The sequence below is a fragment of the Hypanus sabinus genome, chromosome 2 (assembly GCF_030144855.1).
Source record: "Hypanus sabinus isolate sHypSab1 chromosome 2, sHypSab1.hap1, whole genome shotgun sequence".
Lineage (NCBI taxonomy): Eukaryota > Metazoa > Chordata > Chondrichthyes > Myliobatiformes > Dasyatidae > Hypanus > Hypanus sabinus.
Window position 1 is genome coordinate 20,605,357 of NC_082707.1, and position 23,689 is coordinate 20,629,045.

Sequence of the window (23,689 nt, forward strand, 5' to 3'; positions counted from 1 at the left end):
GTGTGTGTGTGTGTGTGTGTGTGTGTGTGTGTGTGTGTGTGTGTGTGTGTGTGTGTGTGTGTGTTAACACTTCTGTTTCCAGGTGAGGAGTGGAAGCCTCACTCTCAGCTTTGACTCCCAATCACTCTGCTCTCTCAGGAGGTCATATTAGTCGCATTCATAAACCCAGATTCCCTTAGAAGATACTCTCGTCCTGCAATGGCAAAAGATAAACAGAGGAAGTAGTGACTAAATTATACAGTAACGTAGCCTACACCCGTGACTGTTCAATATGGAGAAAGAGTCCAGAGCACTCTCAGAAACCCAGAGTGTGTACATTCATGAGTGAGTGGGTGGGAGGGATTAACTACCCTTAACCAATTCCTGCCTTTTTCAAATTAACATATATCCTGTCCATGTGAATTTTCTGTCATAACTTCCCCACCAATGATCAGCTTGTCGTAACCTGGCCTATCCCTGCTGCATGTCTCATTGACCTGTCCAGGTGCAGGCTGTTGGAGCCTGGGAGTTTAAATGGATCAGCATGGACTGGGTGGGCCAAAGGGCCTGTTTCTGTGCTGTAATTTTCTATGACTCGATATGACTCTAAATGGAACAACGTTAACTGTCCTGCAGTCTTCTGGTACCTCAGCTGCAGCTGGTGAAGACAAAATCTCTGAGTGGGCCTCATTGTTTCCTCTTGCATTCTGGGATAGGTTGCTTCCTGACGCTTTAGTACACAGTCCAACACATCCACCTTATCCAAGTTCAAAGTAAATCTATTATCAAAATAGATATCAGTCACCATATACTACCTGGAGATTCATTTTCTTGTGGGCATTCACAGTAAATACAAAAACAATGGACTCAATGAAAACCACACACAAAAAAACAGACTATCAACCAATGTGCAAAAAGCAGATAACAAATTGTGCAAATACAAAAAGATAAACAAAATTATTGATAAATAAGTAATAAATAATATTAAGAATAGGACTTGTAGAGTCCTTGAAAGTGAGCCCACAGGCTGTGGAATCAGTTCAGTGTCGAGGTGAGTGAAGTTATCCACTCTGGTTCAGGAGCCTGATCACTGAGGAGTAATATTTGTTCCTGAACCTAGTGACGTACTTCCTTCCAAATGTCTGCGGCAAAAACCTGGATGGTGGGGGTCCTTGATGATGGATGCTGCTTTTCTACAACAGTACTCAACGGTGGGGTGGGTTTATGCGGTAATGGACTGGGCTGTGTCCAGTGTCTTTTGTGGCTTTTCCCATTAAAGGGCATTGTGTGCCCATACCAGGCATGCATGCTGTCAATACACTCTCCACTGTGCATCTGCAGAAGCTTGTCAAAACTTTAGATGACATGCCTTCTAGAGGTGCTACCATTTTTTTTTGTAATGGCATTTATGTGAAATGATAATGCTGAGGGATTTAATGTTGCTGACCCTCTTCATCTCTCATCCCCTGATGAGGACTGGCTCCTAGACCTCTAGTTTCCTCATTCTCACACCGTCAATAACCAGCCCTTTGGTTTTGCTGACATTGTGTGAGAGGGTTTTGTAGATTCAGCCAAGTTTTCAGTATCCCTCCATATGCTGAGTTCTGACCACCTTTAACTCACATATCCATAACCAATATATGGAGCTGTACTTATCCTCAGTCATAAGCATACAGCGAGTAAAGCAGGAAGCCAAGCACACAGCTTTATCGTAAGCTTGTGTTGAAGGTGATTGTGTTGTAAGCTTGTGTTGAAGGTGACTGTTGCTAATCTGAGTCATCTGCGGTCTGCAAGTAAGAAAATAGAGGATCCAGTTGCACAAGGACATATTGCAGCCTAGGTCTTGGAGCTTAATGATTAGTTATGAGGGGATGATGGGTGTTGAATGCAGTCAATGAAGAGCATCCTGTTGTATTCACTGTGCAGCTGTCCCCAGGTGAATGAAGAGCCAGTGAGATGGCATCTGCCTGTTGTGATGGTAGTCAAATTGCAGTGGATCCAAGTCACTCCTTAGGCAGAAGTTGTACCCTACAGTATGCAGTCTAATAAAATTTGAAGTGGTTAAAATCCAGGAATGATCCTGACAGCACAGAGACCTTTAAGATGATTGGTTTTCTTCTCTGAATGCCTTAAGTCATAACGCTGTAATGAATTAGAGCTCAGCTAAACTAAACTGCTGCATTTGACTATTTAGTTCCCTTTCTGCTCCATCTGGTTTAAGGAAGTGCTGAACAGACAAGAAATTAGTGATATTCATCATAAGAACTCAAAAAGCCTCGGATTGCACAAATAAATTCAGTTCAGCGTTGCTGCTCGATGCCTCTGAGCACAGACTCAGTCTAATCAACCTGTTTGAAAATGTGACCATGGCAAGAACTCTCAGTCAGGTGAGTGACTTTCTTCTCCTATGTTGAATAATATATAAGGATGATAGTGAGACAAAAAGCATTCTCAAGCAGGAGGATCAACGAGGTCTCTCTTCCAACCACCCGAGATATTTATCAGGAGCTCTGCATACACAGAGCCCTTCACATTGCTAAGAATTCCTCCCATCCATCCCACAATTTCTTTAGCCCCCCCTACCATCAGGCAGGAGGTCCTGTAGCATTAGCACAAGGACTGTTCAGATGGGGATGGCTTCTTCGCCCAGGCTGTGGGTCTGCTGAAATGCCTGCCACTGCCCAGGTCTCATCACGTATGAAGTGCCGGCAGCATTATACTTTTACTTTTTAACTTGTGTTGTAAATGTCAATCTTCTGGAATATATTTTATTATTTGTTAATTTATTTGGGGTATTATCTACTTAATGTGTTGTGTGTGAGTTATCAGCACTATGTTGTGGACATTTGTCCAGAGTAGACATGCCCAACCTGGGGATCATGGACTCCTTGCTTAATGGTATGGTCCAGGACATAACAAAGAGAGGTTGGAATCCCTGGCCCAGAGGAACATTGTTTCATTTGATGGCATACATGTAAATGATTGAATGTCAATTAATTTGAACTTGAACTTGTATCAAGCTGAGACAGTAAGAGCTCTGCCGGTGCTTCTCTAGAATGGCAGAGGAAATCATATTCACAAGAAATTAGTTTGAGAAAGCTGCAGTATGGAATTGAGACAATAGATGTAAGTGGACAAAGACAAAATAAACACCTGTGGAATCGGGACAATAGATATAAGTGACCATGCACCTATATATTTATCTGTTGATTTTGACCTACAATTTGGAAACTAAATTCAAGTCTACTCAATGATCCGTACTTTAAGGAACAAACTAAAAAAGAAATTGGTCTCTACTTGGAATTTAATGATAATGGAGAGGTTTCACCTCCCATTTTATGGGATACTCTGAAGGCAGTCTTAAGAGGGAAAATTATAGCGATATCTTCATAAAAGAAAAAAATAAGGAATTAAACATTAGAGGAATTACAAAATAGGCTGAAGGAACTAGAGAAAAAACACAAATTGAATTTGGCACAGGATACATTAGGGGAAATTAAAAGAATTAGTAATGAAATAAATAATTTGGCTACACAAGAAATCAGGAAAAACTTAATGTTTCTGAAACAGAGACATTATGAAAGTGGATCGAAATCTATGAAAATACTGGCGTGGAAACTGAAAAAACAGATAGCTGAAAATACAATTCATAGGATTAGGGACCCAAGAACGAAAATGATAAAAAATAAGCTAAGTGAAATTCAAGAAGCTTTTGAAGTGTTTTACAAAATGCTATATTCCAAAGTTCCAGGGGGAAGCATAACCCAAATTGACACCTTCTTGAATTCTCTAGAGTTACTCACTTTAAGCGAAGAACAAAATAGAAAGATGACTGCTGACATAACTGAAGCTGAATTAAAAGCTGCAATTAGTAGGCTTAAATTAAGCAAGTCACCAGGATCAGATGGATATATGGCAGAGTAGTACAAAGAATTTAAAAATGAATTAATTCCTGTTTTACTCCCCACACTGAACTGGGCTCTAAAAAAGGCACAAATGCCACCCACTTGGAAGGAAGCAATAATCTCAGCTATACCGAAAAAAGGCAAGGATAAAATGGAATGCGGGTCATTTAGACCAATATCCGTTCTTAATGTAGATTATAGGTTATTTACCTCCATCATGGCCAAATGATTAGAGGAGTTTCTACCCATACTGATACGTAATGATCAGAGAGGTTTTATACGACAACGCCAGACTCAACAATATACGAAGGACACTTCACATTATGGATCATATACAAAAAAAAATCGAAGCAATAGTGATAAGCGTGGTCGCTGAAAAAGCATTTGATTCGTTTAATTGGAATTTTCTTTACAGAGTTTTACATAGATTTGTTTTCCAAGACACAATTATTAAAACTATATGGACACTATATGACAATCCTACTGCTAGGGTTAAAATCAATGGATATTTATCAAATAGTCTTACCCTAGAAAGGGGCACGAGACAGGGCTGTGCATGGTCACCACTGCTCTTCGCGTTATATCTGGAACCATTAGCTCAATACATCAGACAAAATGAAACTATCAGGGGAATTACTATTAAAGAGACGGAGCATAAATTGGCTTGTTATGCGGATGACATTTTGATCTATCCAGGGCAACCAACATACTCTTTACCTAAATTGATGCAATCCTTTGAACAATATGGTCAATTATCAGGATACAAGATCAACACAGATAAAACCCAATTATTTTCATATTACTATAGCCCACCAAGAGAAATTGAAAGTTGATACCCCTGGGCATGGCACACAGAGTCTTTCAAATATTTGGGCATCATTATGCCAAAAGATTTGGCAAAATTATCAGAATGTAATTATCAGCCTCCATATAAAAAAAATTAAGGAAGATGTGGGAAGATGGAGCCTGATTTCTTTTTTCAGTCTCAGTTCAAGGATTGAGACTATTAAAATGAATATACCACCCAGACTGTTATATCTCTTTCAGACCCTACCAATAGAGATTAATCAAAATCAATTCAATGAATGGAACAAGATGCTATCAAGGTATACTTGGCAGGGTACAAGGCCTAGAGTTCGTCTCAAAACTTTGCAATTAGCAAAGGAAAAGGGGGGGATGGGGCCTACCTTCTCTTAGAGATTATTATTCTGCAGCACAGTTGAGAGCTGTGATATGTTGGTGCAACCCATCATATGACACTCAATGGAAAAACATTGAGGAGCGGGTACTTCCCATCCCCATATAAGCAATTTTGGCTGATGACAACCTGCAAAGGTACATAGATACTATTGATAACCCAAGGGTGAAATTGACTCTTAAAATCTGGAAAACCACTATAAAAGAATATAATCTAGAGGGAGATATTGCAATTCTTAAATGGTGTTGCATATGACTCTGATTTTACACCAAATAGATTGGATGCTAGATTTAAGGACTGGACAGCTAAAGGAATAACAGTTCTTTGCAACATAATGAAAGAAGGAACACTGTTCAGTTTTGAAATGCTTAAAGAGAAACACTTATTAGATAAACAAGATTTTTATCGGTATTTACAGATGTGACAATATGTTAATAAGATGCTTAAAAATGTAACCAAGGCAAATACATGCTTGATAGAGCTCTTTAGAAAAGCATATAATTCAGATAATGGTAGTAGAATCATTTCAAGCATGTACAAGGGGTTGTCAAATTTTAAAACACATTCGACTTCATACATTAAAAAAAAATGGGAGAAGGAAGGAGGGATAATTATATCTGAGGAAGAATGAACAACAATATGGAGATATCAATGGAAGTGTACCAATTCACAGAAATAGAGGGAGTTTGGATAGAAAAACTTGACAAGATCTTTTATTACACCCTCTCAGAAATCCCATTATGATAATAACCTCCCTGTTTGCTGCAGAAATTGTGGAAATCAAAATGCAAATCATTATCGTATTTTTTGGGACTGCCCTGTTATCAAAAACTATTGGAGGGGGATACACAATGCCCTACAAGACATCTTTAAATGTGAAATACCCTTGGAGAGTAAGACCATATATTTTGGATATATACGTCAAGAATAGTTGAAAAGAGATAAATATTTAATGAATATCCTGTTGGTGGCTGGTAAAAAGACTCTTACTAGGAAATGGTTATCACAGGAGAGCCCAACTTTAAATACATGGATGGAAATTACAATGGACATTTACAAAATCGAAAAGATAACAGCATCTGTTAATCATAAGCTGGAACAATTTGATTCATACTGGGAAAAATGGTTTAACTACATAATGCCTCATAGGCCTGATTTTATTGTCATAAATTAATGAATCTGGTGTAAAAAAATCACTCCCTACTTGTACATAGTTCTTTCCTTTTGCTTGTTTTTTTCTTTCTACTCTTTTCTATAAGTGTATACCTCAGATAAATACTTTGTGGAGATTTTGTGATATATATGTACAATGTCTGAAATACATCTTATGGAAATGTTTGTTTGATGAACTTCAATAAAAAAATAAATCACATACAGAGAAAGCTGCAGTAGCTAAAATAAATTTAATATCAAAGTACATATGTCCCCTACCTACAGGTACAGTTTCTGTAATAAATTATCATTATTTTTGTCTGTTACTTTTTGGGGAACAGCCTGTTGTTGGCTAAGTATCATAAAAAAATCAATGCTAAATTCCAGGACTTGGATTTCACCCAAAAAGTGGCATAAAAATGAATGCTGAATTCCGGGACCTGGAGTTAACCCCAGCCACAGATGCTCTGTGTTTGATTTTTGTATGTCTTCCACATAACGGCATTCATTTCCACCAGGCGATCTGGGTTCCCAGACACCCCAAAGATGTGCTGATGGTTTGTTTGCCTTTGTGAATTACCCCTGGTTTCAGTAGGTAGTAACAGAAATCGAAGAAGCACTAATGAATCAGCACAAGTACTTGATACACAGGGACAAGTGGGAGAAATTGAGAGTTTAGAAGAGACTATTAAAACCTAAACCTTAAAATTCCCTACTTTTCTTTCTTAAGATGTGAATCTGATATTAATGCTACAATCAAGCACTTACAGTATAAACATTCAGAAAGACGGGAGCAGTCACAAAGACTGGGTAAGCGGAGTTTGAAATTAGCACTTTTGTGTCAACACCCTACCTGAATTTGAGGATAGACATAAAGTTAATGAAGAGAAATGGGGGAGAGGAACAATTAGATAAGGTATTCTATTGTCAGCATTTCATCTGTTTTATGTTTTGACATTATATCACACAAAGTCTGAATTTTATTTAAACCAAGAAGATAGTAGGAAGTTCAGTTAACAATCAACAGCAACGTTTAAGAGGAGTTGGGTGAGATACATGAATAGGAGGGTTTTGGAGGGATGGGCAGGTAGACGGGTCTAGGCCGAAGATCAGGTCAGCATTGCCTAGGTGGCCTGAAGGACCTGTTTCAACGACTCTAATCTAACACCCACAAAGTACTGAGAAAGCACGAGTAATCCTTGAGCAATTTATGGCAAACTTGGACCACTCCAATTAGCACAATAGCCAACCCAATGAGTAAATCCATCACAGTAGATCTTGGGCATTCAACATGGCCTGTGCTGAACAAATCACTAACCATGCAACCGTGCTCTTTTGTTCCTTATACAGTAAGAGTCATTAGACTTCTAGAATATTCCATTAGCTATGAAGTGCTGTGAAGGCCTAAGATATTAATTATAAAATATAAGTGGATGTTTATTCTTTCTTAGAAGATGAGTTAAAATTGCTTAATCTACAATTAATCATGACAGGCAGAATTTATTATCCTTCCCCAGGTTAGCTTGTGCATGGACCCTGGATCTATAGAATTGCCCTCTCAAATACTCCAGCAAGCTGCACAGGGCATCATTAAGTAAAACAACAAATAATCTGCTGGAGCAATTCAGCAGGTCAAGCAACATCGGGGGAAGGAGCTGTCGATGTTTCAGGTCAGAAACCTGCCTCCTGCCTAAAACATTGACAACTCCTTTCCTCCCACAAATGCAGCTCAACAATTGTTGCTCCAAATTCCAGCCTCTGCAGCCTCTTGTGTCTCCCGGGAGATGGAGCGGTGGGCAGTACAGGCCAGTCTCACCAGTAACACCTATGTATTCAAAGGGCCGTGTATCCATAGTCTGTGACTATGACAAAAGACAATAGGGTTCACCAGGTAAAAGTGGCCATACCACCGCTGTCTGTAAAGAGTTTGCATGTTCTCCCCGTGACTACATAGGTCTCCGCCAAATGCTCTGGTTTCCTCCCATATTCCAAAGACATACAGGTTGGTAGGTTGTCCCATGATTAGGCTAATGTTAAATCAGGGGCTGCTGGGCAGGGCAGATTGAAGGACCTCAGTGAGCCTACTCAATAAATAAATAAATAAGTTAAATGGCAAACTGAACAAGAGTCTAGAATTAGAGTGATTCAGATAACCTGGATGGTTCTAGGATTATAGCGATGGAGGAGACATCTTTCAACTAACATATTCTGTTTTGATACTTAGATGTGCTAATGGCTGACCCTACAGCAAGCATCGAGATTACTGCACAGACAAACTTCTCTCATGGCAACTCCACATGCCAGCTGCCGTACACGATGTTCCCAGTGTTTAGTCTGTGTGCATATTCAATCATTTGTATAGTTGGAGCCATTCTTAACTGCCTGGCTTTCTATGTGTACTTCTGTCACATTCCCAGCAGTAACAGCATCATTGTTTATTTGAAGAACTTGGTCATAGCTGATTTCTTGCTGCTCCTGTCGCTGCCAATAAGAATCATTGAATTGAATGTACTGTTCCCCGACAAACTAAGAAAATTCTACTGCACTTTCGTAGTATCCCTCTTCTATTTGAATATGTACTCAAGCATTCTCTTCCTGGGATTCATTGCAGCCAACAGATATCTGAAGATTGTGAAGCCACTTAATACGTACACATTCCAAAAAGTCAAAACCGCAAAAATTCTCTCTGTCGGAATCTGGTGTTCACTCTTTGCCCTTGGGTTGTCTTACACATTCCTGAAGGGACAAGGCCCATCACAGACCAAAGCAACAATGTCTTGCCTAGAACTAAGAAGTGGTTTTGGAGTTCACTGGCACCTGACCCTCCACACTGGGGGCACAGTCTTGTTCTTACTCGTGCTAACAGCCCTTTGCTTCTTCTACTTCCAAACTATGAGACGACTGGACAAATGCCCAACTCCAAGCTCAAGCAAGAAGCAAGTCAAGGCAAAGAACAACATTCTGATTCTGCTTGTCGTATTTCTAATATGCTTTGTTCCTTATCACATCTTCAGGATTCCCTACATATTGTCACAGGTAAACATCATTTCTAACTGCTATTGGAAAAAGATGTTATTGATCATCAAGGAACCAACTATAATCCTGGCAACACTTAATTCATGCTTGGATCCAGTGATCTACTTTCTTTCTTGCAAAGCATTCAGGTCAAAGTTAGGTCTGGATAAAAATGCAGATGATGACAGTGATCCACAAAGAGACCGGTCCTCGCGTGCTAACATCTCACAGACTGTGCTAGACTCTGCCGGAAACAGCCAGGGCAACGGCATGAATGACTGCAATATAAACCTCGAAAACCTAAAATAAGTTTCACTTTCAGCCATTCGACATTACCGTGGAGAGCTTAGCAACTCACTTTAAGAAAAGTTAGGAAGATAGGCTGCAGTTACGCCCTTTGTCTTCGGAATTGTCCACAGTACTTCAGATCCGCTGACTGATTTTGAAATGCAAACCGATTTCCTCATCTGGTGAAAGTGTGACAATGTCTCAAAAAACTGGAATAAAAACTGGAATAAAATCATCTGATGTCGCCTGAGAGCCAAACAAAAGGAAGATGTGATAATTTTGACAACTATAATCTCTGGCAGCAACACGCTTTTTGAAGACATCTATTTACTCAACAAATTATTTAATCTCCATACATGTATATAAAGGGTTAATCTTTGTGCTTGTCAAATGTCTCTCACCAGCTTGGCCTTGATCAAGCTTGGCCTTGATTGTAACAGGACTGGCTGCAGGAGTTTTGAATGCTGCTCTGGGAATACTGTGGCGACAACCATGGAAACGTGAGTGTCAGTTGAACACAACTACAGTAGAACTCATGTAGAGCGCTGACAAGTGAAGATTGGTTCTGATTCAGCGGCTTGAGATGGCGCTATTTCTTTATTGATCCACTTGCGGCAGTATTTCACATCAGTGGAAAGAATATAAAGTCGGGAGCTTGGGGGTAGTTATTCAGGGCCTCACCCATCGATGGGCTGGTCATGAACAGTGCCATGGATTGAGATGGAGGTGTGTCGCAATGAGAGAGACCTGTGTACACCTAGGATAGTATTTCAATGCTTGCTCTGCTCTGTCCTAGTAAAGCTGATTTTAAGTAGATAAATGGAATTTGTGTCTTTCTGCCCATAACTGGATCTGAGATCCAGTTCTCAGATCTCAGAACTGGATCTGAGAACCTTGAAAGGTTCACTTGTTATCAAAGTATGTATGCAGTATACAACTCTGAGGTTCATCTTCTCTAGACATCCATGAAACCAATGGAAGTCCACTCAAAGAGAAACAGAAAACCCACTCCTCCCCACACAAAAAAAGAACAGCAACGCAGTCATCAACACCCCCAACGTCCCCCCCGCACAGTGCAACAAGATCATTGTCCCCCAAGTTGCCCTCCCCACACAAAAAAAACTAACAAAAACACAAGAACATTGACCCCTCCCCCACACCTATTAGTGTAACGAAACAATACACATCATACTTTTGACCTAAATTTCATAGTAATAAGGATGGTCTGAGCTGCCATTAGATATAAAAGAAACTTTAAAATAACAACTTTTATTAATAACCTCTGCTCTTTTTTGTAAATCAGCAACTTCAAGCTGGAATGACAGAGCAGATTCAGTGAATCAAATGGCTTCATTCTGTTCCTATGCCTTATGGTCTAAAGCCAAGATAAAATTTATATTCACTATTCTATGTACTGTGCTATAAATTATTAATCTATCAATTATGTCAATACCCATGTGCAATTCAAATAACAATGTTTAATACTTTGCATTATTTTGTATGTCATTTCAGAGGTTACCTTTATGAAGTAATTCATTCAGAAAAATTTTTGGTCTCTTATTCTAGTCACAGAATCATTTTATTTTACAAAAATCTAATAGTAAGAAATTATTGAAGATAAACTGTGGAAAAAAGCAAGGATAGCCATTTACGTAATCACTTTGCAAAATATCTTCATGTACTGAATATTTGATCTCAAGTTTAATTGAAAAAGGAAATAAAATCTGTGTATAGCATTTTTGTAAATCTCATCTTTTCGCTTTATTTATTAACTTGAATTGACTGTAATCTTCTAAGTGTTTGGACATCGTTGTACTCCCAAATAATTACGTTGTTGTGTGTAGGGAGACTGGATTTGGAGAAGATGTCTTCTATAGTGGGGGACTCCGGGATCAGAAGGGCAGTTTCAGATCAGAAGGATGATCCTTTAGAACAGGGATGAGAAGGAATTCCTTTAGTCAGAGGGTGGTGAATCTGTGGAATTCTTTCCCTGACACAGACTGCTGTGGAGGGCCAAGTCATTGGGTATATTTAAAGCAAAGGTTGATAGTTTCTAATTAGTAAGGGTGTCAAAGTTTACGGTGAGTAGGCAGGAGAATTGGGTTGGGTGTAGTTTATATTACATTGACTGTTCTATTTATTATAAATTATTATAAATTACTATGTTTGCACATTTAGATGGAGACATAACGTAAATATTTTTACTCATATATGTGAAGGATGTAAGAAATAAAGTCAATTCAATTCAATTGAGAGGGGAATAAATCAGCCGTGGAGAAGCAGACTCGATGGGCTGAATGGCCTAATCCTGCTCCTATTTCTTATGGTCAATGATCTAACTGATGCAATATCAGAGGCAAACTAACTTCAGTTTCAGTCTTTACATTAACACCTGGGAAATGAAAATGTTTATTACGGGTTAATGTTTTAAATAGCAGAAAACGGGAAGGGTGGAATAGTAGCTAACAAGCAGCTAACAAAGAATTTTATCTGCTTTGCTTGCTTGCTGATTTGGTCATATTACCACAACCACAGCAGTGCACTTGCATCAAAATTAAAGATAGTTGTGAATGCAAATGAGATCTTCTTTGTTTTAAAAGAAGGCCAGGGCCTCACAAAGTGTCTGAATTGAAATGCAAAGTGCTCCTTTTGCCACAGATACACCAAGGGGAAAGCGGTGAACTAGATTCTACACAATAAATACCTTGACATTCAGTGTTAAAACAAAAACTGAATTGCTCTTAAGACTGTGCAAGAGTTGTGTAATTATATTAAGTGGGAAATACTTAAGATTCACTTTTTCACAGTTCTTTTTCTCCCCCAGTTTCACCACTTATTCTGAAAAGCCCCTCTCACAGGTATTTCCCTGCAAACCAACACCAAGTAGATAAAATGCAGTCACACCAATATGTGCAGTGTTGTAGTAAGACTCCCCAACCTTAACATGTTATCTTCAATGCAATACAGACCCAGAGAATGCAATAATTCTCCTGCCTAATGTTTTCTGCATTGTTCATTTCCTGTTAGCAAATTGTAGCTGGTCCATAATCAGATAAACCTGCAGCATCATTGCCCTACATGCTTGCAGACATGATGCCCGTCGGTACAGCAGCGTTCTATTATCCCACTCGATCTAAAGGACATTTTGCAGACCACTCCTTCCTATCAAAGGCATTGTCTCACATTTCCCAGTGTTATGCTCCATCTGCCAAAGCTTTACCTGGACCGGGGGTCGGCAACCCGCGGCTCCGGAGCCACATGTGGCTCTTTTACGTCTGTGCTGCGGCTCCCTGTTGCTTTGAGAAATAATTGGTTGTGGCAACCCTTTTCCTGGCACATCCGAACCGACTCACAATAAGATAGCCTACGGGGGTTTGCGAGCACAGAGCTTTGGAGCCTCTGCGCCATGGGGGGGGGGGGCAGGTTGAGGGAGGCTTAAAAGTGAGGCTGAAGATTTTGAATAAAGTTTTTTTCCTTCGACTGCAGTTACCGACTCCGTGTCGTAATTTTAGCGCTGCGTGTAGCACACCGCTACATGGTCAGTATTTAATTAATATGTATTTTATGTTAGTTTGTTAGTTTTTGAAATGTAAATCTAAATTTGAAGATTATGGTGATCTTGTACAATCTAAATAAGACGTTGTGGCGACCCATTTCCTGACACATCCGAACCGGCTCACAATTAGCCAGCGTTCAGGCTAAGGGAGATAGCCTACGGGGGTTTGTGAGTACGTGTCTTTTGCAGCATCCGCGCCCATGGGGGGCGGGTTGAGGGAGGCTTAAAAGCAAGGCTGTTTAGTTCGAATAAAGCTATCTTTGACTGCAGTTTACTGACTGCGTGTAGCAACCGCTACGTGTTTTTATCGCTGGCTGTCCAGAGGGGAGGTGCTGAAACGCTTTGTCGCGCGTCTGGAAGAAGTGAAAACTTTCCTGGGCAGCAAAGGGCTCAACTTTCCTGAGCTGGAACAGCCAGAGTGGCTGGAAAAGCTACACTTCATGGTAGACATGACAGCGCACCTGAACACGCTAAACACAGCTCTTCAACGGGGTAAGGACGTACAGCCCTGCACATGTTGGAGGATGTTTTGCATTCGAGCGCAAGTTGACGTTGCTTGCCAGAGATTTACAGAAAGGCACATTGTCTCACTTCCCCAATTTGAGAGAGTTCAAACAATGTCACGACATGATAAATTCGGAGTATTTACATTCTGCAATCATCGCAATGCAAACATCGTTTGGGAAACGCTTCTGTGAGTTCAGAGAGGATAAAAACACATTATCCTTCCCGGTCACTCCCCTAAGCATCGATCCATCCCTACTGAATACAACTGCATTGTCAGGTGTGAGTCAACCTGAAGAAGTATGATAAATATTTTAATTGCGTATTATTTTACGTATATTCATATGTTTTCATTGTTCAGTGAAATAGTCCTTTTATTTTTCAGGTTGACAGCTGGCTGACGTTATTTTTGGTTTGCTGCTGGCGGCAAATTTAAGTTTGGCGTTTTTCATAAATACAAGAAGGACTCAAATAGACGTTGAGTATTTTACTTAAAAGTAACCTTCAACCCAACGTCTTTTTTTCGGAGTTCAAAATGTTTTTGTTGCATGCAGAAATGTAATTTCGTTTTCTCTGCAGGAGTTCATCAATTTCATAAATGCAACACATTATAGTTTGTTTATACAAAGCATAAAGGCAAAACAAAACGTTGTATGCAGTGTTATTTCATTTTAAATGTCAAACGGGTTTTGCGGCTCCCAGTGTTTTCTTTTCTGTGGGAAACGGGTCCAAGTGGCTCTTTCAGTGGTAAAGGTTGCTGACCCCTGACCTGGACCCACACAGACTCCACACCCTCCTCACGTACGCAAAATCCTCTGCAGGTGCTGGAAATCTTCAGCAACATACACACACACACACACACACACACACACACACACACACACACACAAATGCAGCAGGGCGGGCAGCATCTCCGGAAAGGAATAAACAGTCGGCATCTCAGGCTTCATTAGGACTGGATAGGAAGGGAGAAGAGGCCAGAGGATGGAAGTTAGGGGAGGGAGGGGGAAACGTTCAAAGTAGAGGGTGATAGATTAAGCCAAATGGGTGGAGGAAGGGGGATGAAGCGAGAAGCTGGGAGATGATGGGTGGTAAATGTATAGAGCTGAAGGAGGCAGAAATTGATAAGAAGGGAGTGGAGAATGGCAGAAAGGAAAGGAAGAGGGGCACCACAGGGAGGTGATAGGCCAGTGATGAGAAGAGGAGGGGTAAGAAGGGAGCCAGAATGGGAAATGGAAGAAAAGGGAAAGGGAGGGGGAGAAATTGTTAGAGAAATCAATGTTCATGCCGTCCGAGTTGGAGGCTACCCAGAGGGAACCCAAGGATGGCTTCGTCGTGGTAGTACAGAAAGCCATGGACCAAAATGTTGGAATGGGAATGGAGATTGGAATTAAAATGGAGGCTTCCAGAAAATCCAGCTTGTTGCGGATGGAGCAAATGTGCCAAACTACATCGGGTATCACCGGTATAGAAGGGGCCACATTGGGAGTATAGTTAGATTCTCTATTTCTTCAGTTCTTTTTTCAGTTTCACCACTAGTGCACATATTCTGAAAAGTCTCCCTCACAGGTATTTCCCAAGTGGAGGAGAAATCAATGTTCATGCTGTCAGATCGGAGGCTACTGATGCACCATCAATAACTCACTCTGAGACGTAAAGGCGAGATATCGGCTTTTATTGACTGGAAGAAGGAACAAGCAGTGGTTGACCACCATACTACATCCTGGAGACAGAGAGGCCGGGCTCAGACCTCAATCGCCTTTATACCGGGGTCTGTGGGAGGAGCAACAGGAGCAGTCAGCAGGGGGCATGTCCAGACAGGTATATGTAGTTCACCACAGCTACCCAAACGGAACATGAGGTGTTACCCCTCCAAACTGAATGTGGCCGCATCGTGGCAGTAGAGGAGGCCATGCATCAACATGTCAGAACAGGAGTAGGGATTAGAAAGAAAATGGTGACCACTGGGAAACCCAAACTGCTCGGCAAAGTGGCCCGCCAGTCTACATCAGCGCATCTTCAGACTGTGTTGGTCGTTGATGCAATATAATACACTTCACTGTATGTTTCAATATACGTGGGGCAGCTAAAGCTAATCTTTAGCACCAGCTGTGCAAAAGCCCTTTAAGTATACAGAACGGTACAGCACTGGGAGGCCATTCGGCCCACAGTGCTGTGCCAAACTTGCTGCTGATTTATTTTAAGTGTCCTCCGGATCTCTCCATATGCATGAGTCTGTGCACTATTAGCCCTGGTAAACCATTTTAGCCACCTACCACACTTTGGGTAAAAAAAAATCCAGCCCCTCACACCACCTTTAATGTAAGGCCATAAGACATAAGAGCAGAATTAGACCATTCAGCCCATCGAGTCTGGGTCACAATTTCATCATGGCTGATCCATTTCCCTCTCAACCCCATTCTCCAGCCTTCTCCCCATTACTTTTCCTGTCCTGATTAATCAATAACTTGTCAACCTATGTTCACCCTTTAATCTTAAAAGCACGTCTGGAGTTTCACATTTCTACCAAGTTCTGACTGGGCATTTTCAATGAGTGGTAGTAAACAAATTCTGTAGTGGAGTAAGGTTGAGAGATTACAGCAATTTAAATGTAGACACTGAGATCTCCTTTCTAGCATTCTACCTCTCATTACTATGAGCTAACCCTTGTGTTATACTCCCGACCATCCCACAGACAATCTGCCAGCTATCCCATGAAAAACAGCTTCCCCAGAATCAGCAGTTCACCTGCAGCTGAAAGATCGCACATTTAAGATGGAACTCCATTGCCAAAATCAACAGAAAACATTGCACTCTTCCGCTTGATCCTGCACATTTTTCATGCTCCCCCTCAACCTTACGGCCTCAGCTTCCTTTCTGCCTTAGTGTTACTAAAAATATTATAATATCACAATTTCATGTTGCATCCCAGCTGATCAAATATTATTTCACTGGTTATAAGCATTATGTTACTTCAATGTGCGGTGTCTAAAAGTGTTAGCCATATTTCTCTGGGTCTGGAACTGTATGCACCAGACCACACAAGTAAAGCTAATTTCCTTCCCTAACAAGAGAAAATCTGCACAGCAACACACACAAGAACTACTAGAGCAGGGGTCCCCCATTATTAAGGACTCACATCACCTAAGACACGCCCTCTTTTATTGCTACCATCAAGAAAGCGGTATAGGACCCCGAAGGCACATACTTAACATTCTAGAAACAGCTTCTTCCCCTCTGCCACCTGATTTCTGAATGGACAGTTAAACCATGTACACTAGGCAACACGAGTGAATTTGCAGATGCTGGAAATAAATAAAAACACAAAATGCTGGCAGAACTCAGCAGGCCAGACAGCATCTATGAGAGGAGGCAGTGACGACGTTTCAGGCCGAAACCCTTCATCAGGAGGGTTTCACTACCATGTACACTACCTCAGTCTTTCTTTTTACTCTCTGTTTGCACTATTATTTAATTCAATTCTATATAAATTTATTGTGATTTATCATTTTATTTTGTTAAACCTGATTCTGATTCTGAGCATTACATCCTTGCTTTTATATTCTAGTCTGCTTGAAATCAATCATTTGCCTTCTGTACCACTGACTCAACCTTTAGCGAATCCTACACAATGACTGCCAAGTCACTTTGCATGTCTGATTTTTGAATTTTCTCCCCATTTAGAAAATACTATGCACTTTATTTCTTCTACCAATGTGACGACCACACACTTCCCACACTTTATTCCATCTGCCACTTCTTTTCTCATTCTCCCAATCTGTCCAGGTGCTTCTGCAGACAGAGTTGGTTCAGATTGGTGCATCAGTGTTATACCGGTGCAGTGAGCAGCAAAAAGATTTAAGGATATTGAAGATTAGCTTTATTTGTTACACGCACATTGAAGCAACAAGATATGCAGTGAGATGCACCATTTGTGCCCAACAATCACAAAGTCTGAGGATGTGTTTGGAGGCAGCCCACAAGAGTCGCCTCGTTTCCACTGCCAACACAGGTCGCACACAACTTACTAACCCTAACCTTTGGAATGTGGAAGGAAAGAGGAACATACAGGAGAATGTACAGGCTCAATACAGGAAAGTGGCGGGAACTGAACGTCAATTGCTAATCTCTGGCTCTGTCGCAGAAAAGTAGTAAATCCACCATGAGGGAACCCCATGACCAGGTAATGCTCTCTTCTCACTGCAGCCATCAGGAAGAAGGTACAGGAGCCTCGGGACTCACACCACCAGGTTCAGGAAGAGTTATTACCTCCAACCATCATACCCATGAACCAAAAGGGACAACTTCACTCATCTTCACTTGCTCCATCATTGAAATGTTCCCACAACCAATGGACTCACTTTCGACGACAGTTCATCTCATGTTCTTGATACTTTTTGCTTATTTATTAATTATTATTATTATTTCCTTTTTTTTTGCTTTTGCCCAGTTTGTTGTCTTCTGCACCCTGGTTGAACATCCAAGTTGGTGCGGCCTTTCATTGATTCTGTTATGGTTATTATTCTGTAGAGTTATTGAAGTTGCCTGCAAGAGAATAATTCTCAGGGTTGTATATGGTGACATATATAAACATTGACAATAAAGATTGCTTTTAACTTTGTCAAGTGTTATGCAACCACTGCACTGAAGATTTGCAGGACTAAGTAGTTGACATTGTGAATCAACGAGTAAAAGCCATGAGAAGCAGCTCACAGGGATGGGGGGGGGGGGAGCTGTGAAGTGAACTCACCCTACAAAGGAATCAAAAAGCATTCCAATACCCCCACATCCAGCTGCCGTGTTGCCACAGGCATTTACAACCCATCTTGTATCCACATCAATTTCCTGTATTTGCAGCATTTCTGTCGCCACAGCAGCATACAATCTGATGATTCGAGTTCATTGTATACACAAGATCAGCGCTTATTCACTGAAGGAAGTGCTACCATGTTTATTCTGAACCTTCACTCTAATGGCTCGATTAAACAACAATACAGCTGGCTAGAAAGAATCTGGTGGAGGAACTTAGGTTGAGCAGCGTCAGTGGGGGGAAGGAACTGACGTCTTTTCATACTCTAACCCTGCATCAGGACCAGATCATGTCTCAGCTTCTTAATGCAGGATAGTATATGAAAGGACAACAATTTTCCACCAGGCAGGTGTTACTCGGTCCACTGTGTTCCTTCAAAGTAACACACAAAATGCCAGATAAACTCAGCAGGTCAGGCAGCATCTATGGAGAGGAAGCAAAACTCTGCCTAGTTATTCCTCTTCACAGACACTGCCTGATCTGCTGAATTCATCTGTGTGCATGTGTGTTCGTGTTGCTCCGGATTTCCAGCATCTGCAGGACCTCTTGTACTGAGTTCCTTCGGATTCCAGCATCTGCAGTCTCTTGCCAATCAGTTCTACTGGCCCAAGGCTCCAGAGGAGCGTTGTACTTGCACCAAGAAGAGGCCCTTATCTCTCCTAATCACAGTATCATGTTTAATATCACTGGCAAGTGCCATGAAATTTGTTATTTTGTGACAGCAGTACATTACAATAGATAATAATAAAAACTATAAATCAGAAAAGCATTGAAAGAAAAACATTTAATTAAATAAGTGGGAAAAAAACTGATGTGACAGTGCTCATGGATTCATTGTCCATTCAAGAATCTGATGGCAGAGGGGAAGAAACTGTTAATAAAATATTGAGTGTGTGTCTACAATCTCCTATACCTCCTTCTTGATGGCAGCAGTGAGAAGAGGGCATGTCCAACATGATGGGGGTCTTTAATGAGGAATGCTGCCTTTTTGAGGCATCAGTTCATGGCCTGCTCAGAAATCTGATGGTGGAGGGGAAGGAGCTGTTCATAAAACTGTAAAGACCAGCACTTGCCACCATTGGTAGGGTGAGGAAGTGAGAGGCAGGCGTGTGAGGACAACAGTTATTTCAGTAATAGCTAGCAACTGGCCCGATACACAATGGATATTGTTTTTTTTAAAGTGAGTTATTTTGTGGCTGCCTGCAAGGAGACGAGTCTCAGGGCTGCATTATTTATACATACCTTGATAATAATTGAACTTCGAACTTTTGAACATCATCTCCACTGACGTCAAGCACACAGCCCACCACCCCGACACTCACCACAAGCCTGTGATGCATTTGGCCACGAAAGGAAAGCACGTCAGTGAGTGTCATACTTCCTGCTTAGAGCACTGTGGCTCACAATGACTGATTGTCTGACAGGCGTTAAAGTTCAGAAGTGTGGGTCGGAGACTTTCAGCATTGCTAAGTACAGGTGGGTGGAATGAAGCACTCGAATGTTAGGCTCAAGTAATGAATTGCAGAGATTATCAGGGAAGTGAAGCTAAAGGTTCTATCATTTAGGCTTCAACTTTTGAAGGGACATTCACTGCTTCTGAGCATAGAGGCAAAGTCACTGAGTTTACAGCACAATATAACCAAGCCCTCATGAAAGAAATCATGTAGGGACCTCTACAGCCAACTATTCTCACAGCCTTCCAGGTTTATAGCTAGAATGCTGCCTGTAGACACAGGACATTGCTTCCACAGTGCACCATTACCATAAGACCGTAAGATATAGGAGCAGAATTGGGCCATTTGGCCCATTGGGTCTGCTCTACCACTTCATCGTGGCTGATCCATTTTTCCTCTTGGTCCCAATTTCCTGCCTTCTCCTTGTACCCCTTCATGCCCTGTCTAATCAAGAATCTATCCACCTCTGCCTTTAACATACCCAATGACTTGGCCTCCACAGTCACCTGTGGCAATGAATTCCACAGATTCACCATTCTCTGACCAAAGAAATTCCTCCTCATCTCCATTCTAAAAGGATGCACCCTCTATTCTAAGGTGTGTCCTCTGGTCTTAGACTTTCTATCATAGGAAACATGCTCTCCACATCTAGTCTATAGAGGCTTTTCAACATTTAATAGGTTTCAATGAGGTCACCTCACATTCTTTCGAAGTCCAGTGAGTAGAGGCCCAGAGCAATCAAATCTGCCTCGTTGACAAGTCTTTCAATCCCAGAATCATTTCCTTTGAAGCCCTCTCCAATGTCAGCACATCTTTTCATTGATAAGGGACCCAAAACTGCTCAGCCTAAAAGCCTTTCGAAAGCCTCTATCCACCACTACTCCAAGTAGCCAGGTACCTAAAAGAAGACATACCCTGTACATCTCCAGCTGAGAAACCAGAACATTTGTAAACATCTTTGATGCTATTAGAAAACAGGAAGCAGAGCATTTTGCCTGTAATATGTTGAACCATGGGACAAAGTCAGCAAGCCAGTGGAGAGAGGAGAAAAAAAGGAAGCAAAGATCACAGAAATTATCAGTTCTCACTGAGCAAGCAAGTTATCGTCAAAGCAATAAATTCATGAGAGCTCAAATATCCAAGGTATCCCGGTGGAAGGATGAGGTATAACATAGGCACAAAGATCTGCATCGATAGAGGGGAATGAACAGTCTACATTGCAGCTCAAAGCCCTTCATCAGTACTGGAAAGGAAAGGAGAAGGAGCCATATAAGGGGAGGAGGGGTAGGAGTACAAGCTGGCAGGCTGATCTAGTCAACCAGGTGAGGGGGCAGGTTGATGGGACATGGAAGGAGGAGGGGAAGTGATGGGCAGGTAAGGAGAAGGAATGAGAGGGGAACCAGATTGGGAAAGGAAAACCAGCAAAAAAGGTGTGGGAGGGTGAGGTAGAAGATAGTAGAAATTTGTGCCATCAACTTGGAGGGTAACCAGGCAGAATATGAAGAGGTATATTTATAGAGCTTGCATTGGGTTTCACTTTAACAGTGCAAAACTACTGTAAGTTACTGGCTGTCAACATTCTCATGCTATACCAAATCCAAAAAATACCAGTATGAAATGAAGTGGGAAGATTTTAGAGGAACTGAGCCATCACAATGATCTCAGTGGTCTAGTTTTTGCTCTCAACTAGCAAACAGGAAACCTATGCTGTTCAGTGTGAGAAGGTTCTCATCAAAATGAACAGTAGAATTCACTTTTTCTTCCCCCCATCTCTCCTGATTAACAAGACTATTCAATTCTGGAGCTACATTAAACACAGTGTGACTCAAATGTTCCATTCTGTCTGGTATGGAAGCTCCAATGCACAGGATCAGAAAAAGCAGCAGAGAGCTGTAAAGTCAGTGGCAGCTTCAGCATAGACAGTAGTCTCCCCAGCATTGAGAACCCTAAGCCTCAGATAGGGGCAATCATCATTCAGCCTTTTGTTTCTCTTAGATGTTTCTATAGTGATCACAAGACCCTGCTGGACATTGGAAATGTAGTTCTACTGCCAGTCATGTTCGCTGGTTCGTTGGTGAAACCGGCTGCAGGGGAACTGCGTTACCTTGCTTGTGGTGAGGACTAAGCCCTCGGAACATAGAGTCGTCTGTTGCAGCTGCCTGGGAGAGGAGACACCGAGGTAGTGTGTGAGAGAGCAGAGGCCTTTGTGGACGTGCCGGAATCTGTACCGGGTTGGGCACAGGCCCTGCCCGGCGGTGCTGCCCGCAGCCTTCTGCGTGTTCTGTTTCGGCGTGTGTTCAGTACTGCCCTTTAGTGTTCACACGAACGAACAGCAAGCTAGGCCCCAACAACATGCCATCAATCTACACGCCATTGCCACTCAGGGACATGGGCTGTATGTTTTTCTTTGAGACTGTGTATTTTTCTGCTTTCATAACCATATGAGCTATTTATGAAATGTGCTATGTGCAGTGCGCTGTATGCTGTTGGTAATGCGTTTTGCACCTTGGACCCAGAGGAGTGCTGTTTCGTTCTGCCATATTCATGTATGCTTACATTGCCTCCCTCCTTAAAGAGTGGACTGATATTTGCAATTTTCCAGTTTTCCGGAACCATTCCCGAATCTAGTGTGTGTGGCCTCCGTCGGTCGTGGTGGACCATGGGTACTGCGCCTCTGGTAGTCTCAGGCTTGTTGAGCAATGCCAACTGTGGCTACTGAGGCCGATCCTGGGACGGCAGGCTCTGCCACTGTTGCTGCATGTGTAGGGCATCGTCGAATTGTTGTCTGTTGTAAGCTGTGCTCTGCGTTTAGCTCTCTGCTCCTCAATCTGACTCAGGGTCACTCTTTCTATTTGCTCTAGGTGTTGCTGAAGAGTGCCTCGCCATTTGTTCTGGTCATCTGCTGTATCCTCCCAGCACTCTGTGTTGATTTTTAAGGCTTTCATGTCGCGCTTGCAGAGGTCCTCGAAGTGAAGCTGGGGTCTACCAACGTTCCTCTTGCCTGTTGCTAGTTCTCCGTAGAGGATGTCCTTTGGCAGTCTACCATCCTTCATACGACGGACGTGGCCCAGCCAGCGCAGTCTGTGTTTTCTACAATTCTGTGGATTCCACAGAATCAAAATCAGGTTTAAATTAAAATATGCAAAAAGAGAGAGAAAAATAAATACTAAGGTAGTATTCATGGGTTCAATGTCCATTCAGAAATCTGATGGTCGAGGGGAAAAAGCTGTTCCTGAAACATTGAATGCGCATCCTCAGGCTCTTGCACCTCCTTCTTGATGGTAGCAATGAGAAGAGGGCATGTCCTAGGTGATGGGGATTACTTATTGATGGATGCTACCTTTTGAAGGTGTCCTGAATGCTGAGGGGAGGGAAGGACTTGTGTCCATAATGGAGCTGACTGACTTTATAACTTCTGCAGCTTATCTCAACCCTGTGCAGTGGTCCCACCACACCAGATGGTGATACAGCCAGTCAGAACACTGTGCACTTACCATACCAAACTATGATGCAGCCAAATAGAATGCTTTCTATTGTGTATTGGTAAAAATTGGTCGACAGGACTCACCATATTTCTTTAGCCTCCTGAGGAAGCGAGCTTTCTTGGCTATAACATCTACAGGGCTGGACCTGGACAAGCAATTAAAACTTGAGGCTCCCAACCCTCTCAAACCCAGCACCATTGATACAGACAGGAGCGTGAGCACTGCCGACTTCTTGAAGACAGTGACCAGCTCTTATAACCATATAACAATTACAGCACGGAAACAGGCCATCTCGGACCTTCTAGTCCATGCCGAACGTTTACTCTCACCTAGTCCCACTGAC

General features: G+C 41.8%; 1 protein-coding gene and 1 long non-coding RNA gene across 2 annotated transcripts in view; one reads left to right on the plus strand and one right to left on the minus strand.

The window, feature by feature from the left end:
- LOC132406765 (mediator of RNA polymerase II transcription subunit 12-like protein) overlaps nt 1–23,689 on the minus strand; it is a 689,991-nt gene that overhangs the window by 407,766 nt on the left and 258,536 nt on the right. The gene's annotated exons all lie outside the window — the stretch shown is intronic.
- Nucleotides 2,268–8,515, plus strand: LOC132406824 (uncharacterized). The gene is made up of 3 exons (XR_009516260.1): nt 2,268–2,366; nt 6,965–7,044; nt 8,459–8,515. It is a non-coding gene; the product is annotated as an uncharacterized LOC132406824 (long non-coding RNA).